The sequence below is a fragment of the Struthio camelus genome, chromosome 9 (genome assembly GCF_040807025.1).
Source record: "Struthio camelus isolate bStrCam1 chromosome 9, bStrCam1.hap1, whole genome shotgun sequence".
Taxonomy (NCBI): Eukaryota; Metazoa; Chordata; class Aves; order Struthioniformes; family Struthionidae; genus Struthio; species Struthio camelus.
Window position 1 is genome coordinate 33,197,658 of NC_090950.1, and position 14,289 is coordinate 33,211,946.

A 14,289-nucleotide genomic window follows, 5' to 3' on the forward strand; every position below is an offset into this window, starting at 1 on the left:
CCAGCTCCAATGCCAATCTCCAGAGATGGGAAAAGGCAGAGGAATGCTCTCACACACTTCACGCATCCAGGGGAGGAAGAAGGGGTTTGCTTGGGGACAAGTGCTTGAAGAGCGTGCTTGCTGTGAGCTGTATGAGCTGGAATCACCAGGGTGGCCTTAACCTCCGCCTACAAAAGGCCGAGTGACAATAAGTTTCAGTCTTTGGTTTGCACATGGGAATAAGCCAGAGATATAGATAAGGTCACAGACTATACTTAATTTTATTTTTCTAGCTTTAGTACTGCAATCAGCACATTAGCAATCTGCCCTTGAGAAGTGTTTGTTTTTGTGCTGTCTTGTCTTTGCATTTCTGGGATTGCTCAATCATGTGGAGCTAAATTTTATTTTGCTGGAAAAAGACTCTCATTAACTTTAGTGAATGGTTTAAAAATCCAGCCTAGGTTTATTTTTGTTTTCTTGCACTGGGGCAGACTCTGTGCTGATTAGCTCCTGTTCAGTCACAAATGCTTAATGGATTACCCAGCAAGTCCATACACAGCTCGGCCCGATGATTTTTAGCAGAAATCAACTCAGTCTCTCGAAAGGGCAATTGAGAGCTCGTCCTGAGGATGATGTAAAATTCCTTGTGCCTGGCAAAGTTCCTTGAAATCTTCTTGAAATAATCATGAAATAATCATTCACTCCTGTCAGACAGCAGTCTGAATCGATAGTGATTTCCCCTGTATGTGCAGCCTTTTTCCTCTGGATCCAGATTGACATGGAACTGGAAAGAAGAATTTCTGAGGTGGATGTAATAGCTGTTCTTGCTTATTGCATATTGACCCAGCTGCATTCACCTCTTGGGAAGTCCTTTTGGCTTGTTTTTTCACACAACTGTTCCATAATGCATTGGAAATGAGAGTCACTCATGCAGAATATTAATGGTATGTTAATATTTAAAATGTTATAAACATTTTATTCAAATGTATGGGTCACTTTAGTGGCTTGTTATTCTTAAGCCACACTCCGTATGGGTATTTGGTTTGAAGGTGTATCACAAAGGCTCTGTGTTAACACTAATCCACTAAGGATCCCTCCCTATGCACAACTGCTGAGATCTGCAGAACAAAGTTAAGCAAATTACCCTAAACATGCTTATCTAGTAAAAGGAATAGGATGGCCAAATGCAGCCTGAGGTTCTCCATTTTAAACAAAAGGCTCTGCTGGGTGGAGGGGTTGAAGCTGAGCAGCTCCGAGTCCTGTCTGGCACATGCAGATGTAACCCAACGCTGTCCGCTTCCCCGGAGCCGAGAGTGCCGGGAACACGGAGGCTCCAGACAACCTACCAGGAAGGTCTCGAGCACCATTTGCTACTGTTATTTACAGTCTTGTCTGTTTTAAAATCAGTTCGCTTAGCCAAACAAGGTGACAAAAGGAATCAGATTAACTAATAGGATTAGTCTTCTGGTAGGGATATGTAAACAGTTTGTCAAACAAAAAGTAAGACGTTAAACATTCAACCTGGAGAACATCCAAAGAGGGGAACCCCTATCTGTTTACCTTAATAAACAGTGTATTTATAGGTACTTTCATTAAACTTCCCAACTGCTGTGGCAAGATCAAGGTTGGGAGTAGCTGGAGTTACGCAAGGGACCCAAGCAGCAGATCACCCAGCCAGAGGCTGGAGGTAGCCGAGGTTGGTGCACTCAGCAGGCTCCTGCAATGCAAGTAAATGCTCATGGAAGGAGGGTGACATGGTGAAGTTCAGCTTTGTATCGCTTCACGTGGACACCACAGCTGTTTTTCATGCATGATTTGGTCTGTGCTATAAAAAGCAGTGAGTTTAACAAGAATTGATCATTTTGGCCCAGGTCCAATAATACCCCAACAGTGAGGACAAAGCAAACAGGATTCAAGGCCTTGACCAGCAGCTGGTGGAAAGTTGTAATTCCACCGACTTCCACTGAGTTACAGCAGTTTGAAGGAGTTGAAACTAGGTCCCAGGAGAATTTTAACCTCTAACAGTTATGGCCTAATGCCACCTTATTGATAGGTCTGTTGCTGTTTTATTTTTAAATATCCAATAACAGATACCCATTTGGTCTCACTTGCAGTGTTGGACTGAAACTCCTTTTAAAGTAAGTGAGCAATCGCCAGCTTTAAAAATGACTCTTTTTCTTTGTGACATTTGCACTGGGCAAGCTGGGAACCTCTATCTCCAACATCTCTTAAACTGGAACGTCTCTCTTAACGTGTGTAGCTACTGGTCATAACTGCCATCTAAATTTTTAACTCGAGCTGTTAGCGGGAGGAGCTGCGTAAGTGTAGGAAAGAGGATTTGCAGCTAGTTTGAGTGCAGGGAATCAGCTGTAGGCTGTTGCTGGGGGCAGGATACAGCACTGCGCGCTTTGCTGAGCCAGTAGGCCAAATAGTATAAAATCACAAAATACAAATTCTGTAATAATTGTATATCCCGTGTTAAACACTCGGACACACTGCCTGCACCTGGGTCCATGCTATGCATTCTGCCGAGGCCTCGGCCGGGGACTCGCCGTGGGAACGTAGTGACCCGGCACAGCCGCCCACCAAGCCCGACGCGCTGTTGCCCATCAGGGATGCGCTCTGCAACCTGGGCTTAACATCAAAGCTGGAGATAAAGGAGGAGACAGGCGGGCCAGTGCCAGCCGCCGCAGAGGGTTCACAAGCGCTCCCTGGCTGCTTCGCAGGCTGGTAAAGGCTCGCCAGGCGGCTGCGCTAACTGGGTTTAAACCCGGCACGCGGAGCCGCTGCACGTTAGGGAGAGCGGTTTGTTGTGTGCGTGGGAGGCAAGCGCGTGGCCAGGGTTTGAGGCAGAGTGCAGACAGCCACAGAAAAAAGAGAATCCCAGAAATACTGATCCCTGCATTTTCCGCTGGATTGCGATGAGTTACTGTCTTGATCGCGCAGAGGGCCAGCGCTGGTGAAGCCACGAGCCGCGCGGCCTCTGGAGAGCCAAGGGCAGTGGGCCCGGGCGCAGCTCGCCCCCGGCCGGAGCACGGGGCGGCATCGAGCCGCAGCACGCCGCTGCCGGAGCCCGCCAAGCCGCAGCGTCTTTTTTTCCCCCTTTTTTCCCCCTGGAAAGAGCTGACGCGCTCACGCTTCTCTTGTAAGGCACAGCAGGAGCAGCTTTCCATTTAACAGCCTGGAGATCAGCGCTGCCGCCGGGGAAGGGGGAGACCCTGGCTGAAATCTCTTAACTGCCTAAGGAGATAGGAGGGTTCAAATCCTCTTCCTCCTCCTCCTTCTCCTCCTCCTCCTCCTCGCCCTGCCGGGGGAGGCCGAAGTGGCGGGCTGCGGGCACGGCCGCGCGGCGGCTCCGGGGACGGGGCGCTGCCGAGTCAGAGGGAGCAGCGGCCGGAGGGAGCGGGCCCGGAGCCAAGTGGGTCAGGCGCCCGCTCGGCTTTCGTCCCCGCGCGCGGCCCCGACGGCACGCTCCGCTCCGCGCCGCCGCCGCCAGCCCCTGCGCAGCTGCGGGGAGACCTCTGCGCCCAGAGCGGGGCTGCCACCCTGCTGCTCCTTACGCGGCTCCTGAGAAGCGACCTGTTTGCTCCGCGGCACAAACTCCGTGCTGCTGGAAATGGCATTGTATTCTTTGGGCTATGAAATGGTGCTACATGAAGAATAATGTGCTTATTTGCACTTGGAAGAACAATAATCGTAACCACATGCTTCACTGCAGGTCTTTTCTATTTCTCACCTAAAAATACCACACAACTCCTAAAGGGAGGATTTGCAAAAAAGGAAAAATATCAAGCAGGATGGGACTAGCAGCTTGTTTTTGCACAGCCTTTATGCATCAGCCTTTCTGCCAGACTGATCCCCCGTCCGCATCCCGCCCGGCTCGCCCCGGTACCCAGGGAAGCTCCGGGGAGCCTCTCCCGGGGGACACCAGCCCGTTTTCCCCCGCCGATGGCCCGTGCTGCTTAAGGTGTATATGCTGAAGTGGTCAAAACCTTGTAAATGGGAAACTGTGAAGAAAAATACACCGCTTTTAATCGACTAGCCAGGCACAAAGGAAACCTTGTGCATGCAATTGTAAGTAAAACATCTCCAAGGCAACAGTGCATAGCACACGATGAGGCGTAATATTCAGCAACCTTGCTTGCATGGACTCTCCTCCGATTCTGATAACTGACAGGGTGCCATGTGTTGGGCCAACATTGACAGCTTACATTTAGCCTGCTGAATATCTTCAGACTGCAGTACCATGACTGTATTTATATTTATTTGATACGTATGTGCCTATCACAAATTCAGCTGGCTGTGAAGTAGTTTTAAGGTTCAGTCATAGTAAAAAAATGAAAAGCAACAAAACCAGGAGCTTCTTTTCATTCAGCTCTGGAAGATGGTGAATCAAAGATTAAGGTCCTGTTTCAAACAGTATTCAACACTCTCTGTACTAAAGAGCTAGATTTGTTAGGTTTAACAGAAAGATAGTTACGATCATTTGATTACAGCTGATAAACACCAATAGAGGGCACAAAAATTTGATCGTTCGAGGTCTCTAGACTGCCAGACAAACGTACCTGAACACGCAGGGACTGCACGCTGAGGCTCTGTAATGTCACAACAGGGCAAACGTTACCAGCCGGGAGAAACACGTTTTGGAACGGTTTCCTGAAAACGAGAATGGACCTCCTACCCTTAGTGTTTTTTTAGACCGAGATAATTTTTTCTGCAAGAGATGCTGCAGCTAGGCAGGGGTGCGTTTGGGAAGTGCTACCTCTGCCTTCGCGGGAGGGCATCGCGGAGAATTACGGGGATTCCTCCCGGCTTTGGAGTCTACGAGTCTAGTGAAGACGAAGCCTGTGAGATGTAAAGGAGAATACCTGAGATATCGTAGGAAAAAGAAAGCAGGTACTGAACTACTGAACATTTTGGAGTGTCAGATACTGTTGTAGAGAAAAAACACCTCTGAACTTGCACCTTATGTGGAAGCAGGTGGCTTAGACCAACGTTGCTCAATTTTGTCTAAGAAGTAATAAAACTTGTTCTTGAACAGGAAGATGTTTTACCATCACCAGAGAGTAAAAGCAGTTTGAATTCACAACAAATCTTCATGGTATTGAGCGATCACTGCACCAAGATTTTTCAAATTCTGTGAATGAGGTGAAACGGCGTCACACATAATCACCATGACAGAGATGATGCAACAGTTTTCTTGCTGCTTAAACTGTCAATGTCTAAATCAGGTTATCTCCTAAACTCCTCTACCTCAAAATATCTATTAAATCTAAATAAACCTCAGGGACAAAATAATGACCATAGCTAGGCAGCAAGTCACTCTCGTAATGGACTGATTCACCTTTAATATTTTTCCAGTCTTACCTTCTATTTGTCACACAGTTTGAGGACGCAATATCCCCCACGCACTATCATCGCAGGCCTCAGAAATGCCACAAAATACCTTGAAATGAGGTACCCTTCAGTATCATTCTTCTGCTGCTCTCAGGCAGCCATCTGAGGGGGTTACAGCTGGTGATGGGAAAGGACGTCTCCCAGCAGCTCAAGCCACCTGCCACCTCAGCAGTACGCCTCAGCATTTCCCAGCATCCCCGCAAATCATCGCTCCCTGCTAGCCGTGTCCCAGCAGGACCTACCTCAGTTCCTCAGATTTCTCCCAGGTCTTCTGTACCATTTTCCTTCCCCCAAAGCAGTATTTTGCAGAGGGTAGGACTTTCCCTTGGGTAATGAGTGCCCTGTTGCCAACAACGGTTACGGACGTGCTCCATCCCAGACTGCCCAAAAGGCAGCAATGTTGTTGTCCCCATAATTAACTTGAACCCCCGTAACTCCCATGCACGCTATTCAAGTGCAGCTTCAGAAACGCAGTAAATTAGCTGGAGTGTCTCATCATGGCTGCCTCCCTCCCCGATCCCCAGGGCCCCACGAGTGGTGCAGTTCATGTTACAGACACACTATTTCCAGGGCAGCCCTCACCCGGTGCCGATAGTGAGGTGCAAAGGGGAAGTACGGTGGGGCAGACCTTTGCATGGGGATGGGTGACAAAGGTCCTGCTGCCTGGGCTCAGCAGGGTGGCTCCAGCCCCAGGAGGACCAGGTCCATCGCACCACAACCTATCACCCTTGGGGACATCTCCCTGAGTCGTTCCCTCACATACCAAGTGTGAGGATGCCTTGGCCTGTGCCGCGCACCTCGGTGCTGTTCACAGACTCACAGCACAAATAGGGCTGGCAGGGGCCTCTGGAGATTGTCCTGTCCAATCTTCTGCTCCAGCAGGGTCACCTAGAGCAGGTTGGTCAGGGCCATGTCCGGTTGGTGTTGATTATCTCGAGGAAGGAGGCTCCATAACCTCTCTGAGCAGCCCGTGCCAGTTGCTCAGTCACCCTCACAGCAAGAAAGTCTTTACTTTTGTTCTGATGGAGCTTCCTGTGTTTGAGTTTGTGCCCATTGCCTCTTGTCCTTTTGTTGGGCAGCACTGAAAAGAGTCTGGCCCCGTCCTCTTTATCCCCTCCCATCAGGTGTTTATATGCCCTGGTAAGATCCTCTGGAGCCTGCTCTTCTCCAGGCTGAGCAGTCCCAGCTCTCACAGCCTCTGCTTGCATGAGAGATGCTGCAGTCCCTTGAGCACCTTGGTGGCCCTTTGCTGGACTCGCTCCAGTCTGTCCATGTCCCTCCTGTGCTGGGAGCCCAGTGCTGGACCCAGCCTCCAGGGGTGGCCTCGGTAGTGCCCACGTTCACGTTGGTGTCCACCAGGCCCCTCTCCGCAGAGCTGGTCTCCAGCTGGTGGGCCCCGGCCTGTCCTGGTGCATGGGCCCCACCAGCCAGGTGCACCAGAGCTGCCGTGCACTGGGGTCTGGGAAGGGTTCCAGCGTCTGGCTTTGGTGTCCAGGCTCTGAGGAGATTTTGAAATACCAGGCCTAAATTTGCTTGCATCGCCTGCAGCCCAGGGCCTGTGTTGTTCTGTGTCAGCTGCTCGTGCGGAGGTGCCTTGAGGTGTGCGGAGCCCTGCAGCCACCCTCCAACACCAGCAGCGCCCGTCCAGGCTGGGTGAGCGTGCCTGGCGCCCAGGTATGGAGGACACCGACATCTCCCCTTGCCTGATTCATACACATGCTCTCTTGAGAGGCTGCCCAAAGCTCCTGCTAAAGGGGACTATGTTACTGGACCCTCTGAGTGGATGCTTCCTTGAACTAAGAGATTGGTCCTTGCTTTGCATCTTGGAGCAAGCCCAGCCACTGCTGCATCCTGGGGGCACCTGCCCCGTTCCTGAGCCCCTCTGCCCAGGCTCCACTTCCCAAAATCGCAGATCGTCACGTAGTGTCAGGATATGTGGTGATGGCGCCATCAGCCTGCAGTTCTGGGAAATGAGGGCAAGTGGGACGATGATCAGAGCAGGAGCTAGGGCTGGGCTGAAGCTTGGTGGCTGGCGCACCTCGGATGGGACAGGACAGGACAGGATGGGATGGGATGGGAACAGGATGGGATGGGAATGTGATGGGATGGAATGGGATGGGAGAGGACAGGATGGGATGAGATGGGGCAGGATGGGATGGGAATGGGACGGGATGGGATGGACAGGATGGGATGGGATGGGATGGGACGGGTCGCGACGGGATGGGATGGGACGGGACAGAACGGGATGGGACAGGATGGGATGGGATGGGACAGGACGGGACGGGACGGGATGGGATGGGACAAGATAGGATGGGACGGGACGGGACAGGAGAGGTGGCTGCAGAGCCTCCTGGAGATGGTGGGCCTCTCCGCCCGTCCCACGCCTCCCCCAGGCTTTCTCCTCCGCTTCCCCGCGTTTCACGGTTTGGCGGAGAGGGAAGCGCGCGGGCAGCGCGGGCGCCATCTAGCGCTGCTGGAAGCCGGCCGGGTGCCGGGGCGGCCGGGGTCCCCGGCGCGGCGTGGCGCGGCGTGGCGTGGCGTGGCGCGGCGTGGCGCGGGGGCTTCGGCCACGCGCTGCGCTGCGGAGGCGGCCGGCCGCTCGGCCGCGGGCGCGGGTCGCGCTCGGGGCAGCGCTCTGCAGCGGCGGGGCCCGCACGGAGCTCGTCGCGTGCCTGCGGGAGAAGAATCAGGCAGAGGGGTGAAGGGTGCCGTTTGCGCAGCCAAGGGTGGGTCGAGGGTTCGGCTGGGCGAGGGGAGCGGGGAGCGGGCCAGGCGGCGGGGAGGCTTCGGCCGGGGCGGGACGCGTTTCCCCGGAGCAGCAGCAGCAGCAGGAGGAGGAGGATGGCGCGACCCCGGCAGCCTGCTGCGACGGTGCAGCGTGGCAGCAAAATAAGCACGCTTTTTAGTCCTCAAAGTGCTGGAGGCAACATGATTCCCCAGCTGTATTTATATTTTTACGTACCTGTTGTCTCGGCTCCCTGCTCAGAGTAGAGAAGAGGGAGCAAAGCTGACAGTCTGGGTCCGCGGGAGGGTTTCGCAGGCTTTTGAGCAGCCGGGGATGCAGGCACTGCCCCTGCCCGCAAGGGCGCAGGGAGCTGCCCGGGAAGGCGATGCCTTCGCCTCGTGCTGCTGGCAGCAGCCGTGAGAAGCACCTCTGCCGCAGGGAAGTTTCAGAAGTGTCTTCCTCTCTTTTTTTCAAGAAAGGCAAACTGACCCCATTTATTCTTTCATCCTGAAAATTTCATAATAAACGTCTGCCAGCTAGCAAGGGGAAAGGCACTATATTTTGTGTCCCCCCCCCCCCGCACTGCTACGACGACGGGGATCAGCGCGGGGCCCCCGGCCGCAGCGGGCGCTGCAGCGCGTTGACGGCGGCGGCTCTGAGGCTGCGGGCGCTGCCGCCGCAGCAGCCACCGCCCGCCGGCCTCTCCGCGCCGAGCCCCGGCCGGCCTGGCGGGGAGCGAACGCCGCCTCCCAAAAGCACAGAGGTGCCAGCGCCTGGGGCCGCAGCCGCCCGTGCTGTGCAGCGACGCTCGCCGCGGCGGCCGTCCCCGGCCGCAGGGACGGCGAGGGGGCCGGGAGCAGGGGGAGGAAGGCGAGGCACAGAGCCACCGGCAGGGACTGCAGGATAAATCAAAAAATAAAATGCCTTTGATGCAAAAGGGAAGCAAGCAAACAAGAGCAAGGCCTTTGCTTCCAGGCTGGTGCCCGAGGAGCTGCAGCGCCATGTGCTCAGACCACTTCTGCCCAGTCCCTTACGGGTGCGACTTTGGCTTCGTGTATTTCCCAAACTCTTTTTAAAAATTTCTGCTTTAAGGCGTTTAAAATATTCCTGCGTGAACCTAGCATACCCGTGTGTATCCAGGCAGTGCAAGCCAGTGCAATGCGCTGCACTTCAAACAGCTGGTGAGTGCGAGAAATCTGTGGAATTGTCTCCGTTTCTCTTTTCTTCACATTTCTTCCAGGTTGTCGCCTGTCCTCTTTTTTGGTGGAAAATGGCTCAGTGTCAGGAATTTCCCTCGCGCTACCAAATCCATGCAGCACCTTCTGCCCGCGTAGACGAGCCTGGTTTGCAACGGTGACGCAGAGAGGGGCCCGGCGCTGCGGAAGAGCATGCGTGCACGTCGGCCCGGCCGCGCGCGTTCCCGGCACGCGTCGCTGCCGGAGCGCCGGGGCCGCCCCGCTGGAGAAACGCTGCTGCTGCACGGGGCCGGCACCCGTCGCGGTCCCGGGGTGTCAGCCCTCGTGGCGGGGGCTCCTGGGGCAGCCACCACCGCCTGGCACGAGACAGAGATATTGAGCTAGCGCAGGGACAAGATCGGCCTAAAAACGGGCGTAAATGAACGCCGAGGTGCTGCGAGCCGGCCGGGCTGCGCCGTCCCGGGCAGCGCCAGCGCCCCTGCACGTAGCCCCGGCGAGGGGAAAGGCTGCTTTTTAGAAAAGCAAACTGGCTTGCGCTTGTGCCCGCCTTGGCTCCGGTGCGGGCCCCCGAGGGTGGTCCGCCGGCGCCGGCCTCGGGGTAACGCCGTCCCCGCCGCCCGCGCAGCCCGGGCTGCTTTTCGGGTGGAAACGGCCGACAAGCGTCCAGCCGGCGCCTCCCAACGCGCCAGCCCCTGCCCTTCGCCCGCGGGAGGGCGGCCGAGGCGCTCGGCGGGTCTACCCGGGGGCCGGGCCCGGCTGCGCAGCGCCGCGGCCCCCGAACCCGCGCTGGCGGTCGGCAGCGGAGGGCAGGGGCGCAGAGGCCGGCTGCTGCGGCGCTGAGCCCCGCGGTGCGAGCCGGGGCCACGGCAGCCCTGAACACAGAGGAGTGCCTCCAGCGCGTGCCGCCGGCGCTGTTCTCCCGTCCGTCCTTGTCACAGTGAGAGATCATACTTTCTTAAGCTGCCCAATGCGTTTGCCCATCCTATTTCCAAAGTTTTCTTAAAGAACAAAAGTAAAAAGTGGCATTTGCAAAATGTATATGTTAGTCCCCAAAACCACACATTAAAAGGGGATAACTCAGAAAGCTTTGCATTGCAATAGGTCTGTTTTAAACCAAAAACCCCAGTTCATGCCAACCAGCATCTGCCTGTGCTGAGATCCAGCTAGTGCATTACTGTACCAAAAGGGAATAAAAACCCTTCAGCCCTAACTGATGCTCTCCAGCGTCCTTGCCAGTCAACCTTGTCAGTCAGTACATTATTTAGGAGCTCACATTATAGCACCATCTTTCTCTTAGCGGGATTAGGACGCTATTAAGCTCCAGAGGAGAAAGGCATCGTCTTTCCAAAAATAAAACACTTCATGATTTGAATGCAACCTCTTTTTACTGAGACGTCTGAGTAGAGAGCAATGCCTCCTCTGACCTCTTGCAGGTTATTAGATGGCTTTTCCATTTACCTTGTTGGTTCCTTTGCAATATGTTTGCTTACAGCATCGAGATCGCTGCCTGTTGAGCGTGTTGCTAGAACGCCGATTTACGTTTTGCCAAAACATCACGATTCCCTTCTTAACCTGCTTCCACCCACGGGGTTTTGTTCCCAGGCAGAATTGCTCTGCTGGCTGTGTCTCCCGGGACGGCGAAGCCGCGGTCTCGCCCGGAGACGAGGACCCGAGTGCCCTCCGTGGCTCAGGATCTCCTCTCTTCTGCCTCTTCCCTTTCTGGCCGCATCACGCTAGGCCCAGCATGTGCGCGGCTCTCCCGCTCTGGCCTCCGCTGATGTGGCAGCGGCTCCCCTGTGACGCCGGCACGTCACCTCTCCCCGCTCTCCGAGTGCCCGTGCCGAACGCTCGCCCCGTTGCTTGCCCGTGTGAAGTCATACAAATTCATTTTGCAGCCAGACCGTCCTCCAGAAAGGGCAGAGCACTTCGAAAATCCTGCACAATCACGCTGTGATGAAAATTGGCACGCAGCCGTAATTGCTGTCTCAAGGCAGAGAAGATATCTCGCTCACTTTCCATATGTCTGGCCGAAAACCCCACCTGTGTGGGAATGATAGGGAAAAAGCCGCCCCCTCCTCCCCAAATCAAGAACGTTTCCTGTGCGGCGATGGGCCTTCGGGGCGGGCTTGCACCCGGCCTTGTGACAGCGAGGAGGAATCTCAGCTCAGCTAACACCCAGAAAAATGCCAGCTCCTTTTAATTTCAAGCTGCCATTTTTTGCCGTACTCTCATATATAAAGATTTACGAGCCCTCGTCCTGCCAGGAACAAGCCTTTTGCATGAGCTTCCTGTCCAAACCCTTAGGGTGAAATCTCACTTCACTGTGTTTGACTTTTCTCATTTACAGCTTTATTCTAGCCGTATGGGAAAAAAAAATGACTTGCAGAGCAGGTAGCCTTGCAGCTTCTCTTACAAAGGGAGGAGCGCGAGACGCTGGCCGGGACGGGGTTCCCACCGCCGCGCTTCGCCCCGCAGCCCCCAGCCCTGCACTCGGCTGGCGGTCGGCGGAGCGGCGCAGGGCTCCCCTTTCTCGGCTACCAACTGCTGCTGGTAGCTCGTCCCTGGTGCTGCACAGACGCCCAGGGCAGGCCAGCAAAGCCGCAGGAACTATCGCCAAAATGCACCGCGGGGCAAAGGAAAATTTCTGCGTTACGGCCTGTGCTTGGATTTTTGGATACTCTTACCACCGAATTTCAAGGGTTTCTAACTTGGAGGTATTGGATAATCAGAACTACGCTTGGTGCTCAAGGCCTAGAAGCAAAGTTTAGGTTTTTAACTGATTTTTGCGGTAAAGGCACAGCGGAGCAAAAGGAGGTGTTTCCGGGCTGTGGTCCTGTCAGATTCCCGTGTCGTCAGGTTACCCGTTTCACTCCAGCCGTGACGCGCGTTGGCCCCTGCCAGCTTTGCCGTGCTTCGGGCCCGGCATAACTCCCTCTCTCATCACTGTTTCGAAAGTATGTGATGATTTGCTTTTAAAACCCATTATACAGGGCACTCAAATACTCAGTGGCTATTAGGGTAAAAAAAAAAAAAAATCTGATATTTGAAAAACACATAAGAATACGTACGCCCGCAATGCAGCTGAACACCCCCAGGGAGCCAATGCAGCCTCTCGGGGAGATAAGACGTGGCGCTAAGCGTGCCGTGCCTGTGCGCATCCACCTCGGGGCGTACTTGTGAAGCCCTGCGTTGGCGCGTGCGGCGGACGCGCGGCCCGGGCCGCGGCCGAGCCCGGGGCCGCGCAGAGGTGGCAGGACGCTGCCCTGAACTGCTCTTCCCGCGTTTCGTTTTCCAAGCAGGGGCAGGGAGCGCCCTGGGCACAGCCGGGAGCGCGACCGCCTCCGACGGTGCGTGTTGCAGGAAAGAAAGGGAGTAGACCCAGAGATTTCGGTACCCTCGGGAGGTTTCCAGACGTGGTCTCTGGAGGACTGCAGATGCCGACTGATTTGCGCAGGCAGACGAAGACCCTGACATCAATTAAATACTGCTGATGAGGTGAGGCCAATAGTAATTATAACCGGCTCATATTTTCATGCACTGTAGACATGTTAAGCGTTTGCATTGAAAACCTTTTTACCGAGAGGAGGTGACAGGATAATTTCCTAGTGTCCTGTTTCTAATAGAGCAGTTGGAGATGCAGCGGACTGCACTTAATCATCTTTGCTTCAGTAAAGTCCTTGCCAGAGAAATACATTCAGGCTTTTGCAGAAGCTGTAGCCGTTCAGAGGACCCTGAAACCGGGCACCGAGCTTATGCCGGGATATGCATACACTTTCCAAAGACGTGCGTGAGAGGCAGCGCGCAGGACACCAGGCTGAGGGGCGGCTGCTCTGCGCTGCGGGGGGACCCCCCCTCCGGGTACTAACGAGTTTGCCTTACGCCCGTTGAGCACCGGGCCGGGGCTAAGTGTTAAAATAGCTGAGGAAATTTGCTCAGTAATTAATTAATATCCCTCTGTGACTTGCCGGTATCGGTGCACTCGTGTGATTACTGCCCGTGTCATGTCACTCGGCTCCCGGGTGCGACCCCTCCCGTCCCTGCGCCGGGCCCGGCTTTGCCGTTTGGCGTTCCCCGTGGCGTGCCGAGGAAACGCAACGCAGCCCGTCGGCCTTCCTCGGCAAAACCTGTTCCTCTCCTCTAACCGGTGTTTTCTTCACACCCGCGCTGGGACCTGCAACGGCAGCTCTGCAACTGCAGCTCTGGCCTCCCCCTGCGCAGACACGCCGCAGCCCCTTAGCGCTCCCTATAAATGAAGTATAACATAATGAACACGACAGGCAGCAGCTCAGAAGAGCTTCGCAGCGCTCGGAGCAGCCCGGCCGGGCAGGCGCTGCTGGAGGGCCGTCGGCCGGCTCGCGCCCAAACTCCTGCCTGTTTCTCAGAAGCGGTCTCCAAATTTTAGGAACCTTTTAAAAAAAACCTTCTTCCAAGAAACGCGTGTTTTCTCATGCAGGCCGGGGGCTGGAGGCGGCTGAGGCTGGGCAGAGGCGCGCCCGGAGGACGGCGCCGTGGGGGACGGGGTCCCGGCGGGCGCCGAAGCGGGGGGCCGGGGGCTGGCGGGCGCCCCGGGGCTCGGCGCAGCGCGGCTCCTGCCGGCGCCTTCCCGCCTCGCGCTGCTCGGGCCCTTCCTGCGGCGCTGGCGGAGGCGCGGGGCGCGGCGGGTGGGAAGCGGTGCCTTCACGCGCAGCGCGACTGCGGAGGCTTCGTGCCAGCCGCGTCTGCGCCGCGGCTCGTTGTACTGATGGGAGCGATGTAAACAGCTTTGCAGGCTCAGAGTCTAGGAGACCACGTGTCACGAGCCACCTGCAAAGCAGCGGTTTTGAAAACCACCAGCAGCCTGACATACAGAGAGGTGTGTTATATAAAGTAAGTCTGTTTACACTATGAGCTGGCAAATATATTATCATATAATAGAACGAATAATTTGACACTAAAAATGTGACTCATTTTGTGTGATCTCATATTCATATTTATACCCATAAAAGCATTATC